The following is a 2737-nucleotide window of genomic DNA, read 5'->3' as shown; positions in this document are numbered from 1 at the left end:
TCAGAGGGTTCTCAAGAGGATCCCAAGGTAGTACACATACTGGAGGGGGCAGAACATATTGACTTAGGAGTAGAGTGAAAGTGATTGACACACGTTGAAAGGTTTTAGTGAAAAACTGTATTAAAACAGAAAGTCTGTTTGAAAGCGATTTAGTAAAACAACAGAGACTGTTTGAAAAGAGATTGAAGAAATAAATAGAAGTCCAAACACAACACCTTAGAACAGGTTTATGCATAGCCAGTGGTCACAGAACCAAAGTAAATTCAGTAGTCACAAACATGGGTCAAGGGGTTTGGGATTCATGGAACACTTGATTGCCAACACATAATCAAGCAAAGGTCTAGAAATTGATATAGACATGCTCAGAGACAGCTGACCAGGCATAGTCACAAAACTAGACATGAAGAACAAAATCACATACATGGGTGATAGGGAATTGGGGATTCATTGAGCATATGATGGTAAGCACACAACAAGTAAGAGATAATTGGTATAGACATGCTCAGAAACAAACAGAGGGGTAATATACTGATCTTAAGGAAAGGGAGTACGTAATAATGTAAACATCAAATGCAAGTTTTACAACAAAACCACAGATAGAAGCAAACTAGAAACAGGATGAACTGAAACAATAAGAGAATCATATTGTTGTGGAACTTTGAATTGAAACTAGAACATACCAATAAAGAGGACAGTAAGTAGAGTGAAAGAACAAGAGAACACAATGGTTAGCCTTGGCTTGCAGCCGGCTAACTTAGAGTAGTAGCAAGTAGCACAAAAGATAGCGGAAAATTTTAGGTGTGAGAGATAGTTTTTGAACCAAGAGTTCGTGTTGTGTTAATGAAAGACTAGGGTTTTTAGAGTTTGAAATCAGGTAGTAAATAAGGTAAAAATCAAAGTCCATTAGTAATTAAGGAACTCGGAATCAATTAGTCAGGAAATCAAGGTAAGTACTCCCTTTAATTGAGGAATTAACCTCAAACGGTAATAGACATATAACAAATAAGGAAGGAAATCGTATAAGGCTGAACATGCCAATTAAGGAAATATTTTCTGCATAGTACAAGTACACAATATGTAATAGAGGCCAGGTTCAGCACACTTCAATCAAGGAAGACTTGAGCAATCAATTAATAGCATAATTGACCATAGAATAAGGTCATAAAACATTCTACAAGGTAAAAATCAATAGAAATAACATGCGGAATCAGTGAAAGATCAATCGCAAAGATTCAAGGATGGAAGAATAGGAGATAACACTGATTTAGCACCACCCCATAAGAACAGGCACATGGTAAGCAAAATCACAACCCTAAGAGGTCGAGTAGGACAAAAATCACATATAAAATTAGGGATTCATGTAGAGCATAGTCTGAATTAGTAGGCTAAGCATGATACATGTAGAAGAAGTGAAGAATCAGAAATATCGGTGAACAAAAAATAGAGCAAAATCACACAATAGGCAAGGTAACCACAATTAGGAAACCTAACAAGCAAACATAGGGCAAAAATCACAGAATCATAGGAACATACAGATTAACTGAACATATTATCAAAACGACACTCAGAAACCCACGGTTGGGACTAAGAAATTAGGGTTTTCAACATGGGCGAGTTAAAAAAGGAGTAAAATCATAGAATCAGTTGAAATATGCACGAGGTAGAAATTTCAAACATGGAGAATCGGTTTAACGAAGTGTAGAAGAAGTTCCGAAAAATCCTAACTTCAAAAGAAAGTAAAAACAACTTAAAATCGATGATTTTTGCAAAAGAGGTTCAAGAACAGTGTAAAACATAAAAGGAACATACTCGAATCGTTTAAAAATAGCACAGATCTAAGAGATGCAAACAAAAATTAGGGTATCAAAAGAAACCCAAATAAAGATGGAAGAACCTGTTTAGAAACTTCAAAGATCGTAACAAATACAATGTGATTTTGCTTGTAATCACACCAGAGTAGCCATGAACAGCCAAAACAGCAAACCCCAGATACAAGTCGGCGCGGCCTAGGGCCCTTGAAGGCCTCAGAGAAGGTGAGCATGGCAATAGAGGGGCCATTGGAAGCTTAGGAGTTGATGGGAGATCACCGGAGAAAGGGAGGTCGGCGGCTGAAAGAGCTAGGGTTAGGTTGAGTGGTTGAGAGATGAGAGAATATAGAGGCAGCGGGATTTGGAAATGAGATATGGTTAGGGGGTCATTTGGGATAAAAAAGGAAGGAACGAATAAGGGCCGTTGATCTTTTAGGTCAACGGTCAGGATTTGACGGGTCTTGGGTCGGGTAGGCGGGTTTAGGGCTTAGGTCGGGTAGTTTAATGTGAAATTGGGCTGGGGTTGGGTCCAATTTAGGCTATAATCGAAATGTAAATCTGGCTATATTTTAAATAGCCATTTTTCCCCTATATAATTTATAATAAATAATAAATAACTTCTGGAAATATGTACCAAATGATTTAAAATAGATATTTATAATTTTAAATAATATAGGAACCAATTTACGCATATAAAATGTAATATACGTCAAACGGCTGATATTGCAATTATATGCAATTTAGCTTAAAAAATACCAAATGCAATTATAAAAATACAAAAAATATATTAACCATATCTTGGTATAAGTATAGAAATTAAATGACTAAATCACCATGATAATAATTTGGGGAATAATTATTGGGGATTTTATGAATAAAAGGGAAGGAAATAAATCAATTTAAATCACTAAAATTATGGAAAAAATTAT

The sequence above is a fragment of the Nicotiana attenuata genome, unplaced genomic scaffold, assembly GCF_001879085.1.
Source record: "Nicotiana attenuata strain UT unplaced genomic scaffold, NIATTr2, whole genome shotgun sequence".
NCBI lineage: Eukaryota > Viridiplantae > Streptophyta > Magnoliopsida > Solanales > Solanaceae > Nicotiana > Nicotiana attenuata.
Note: the sequence above shows the minus strand (reverse complement) of the source record.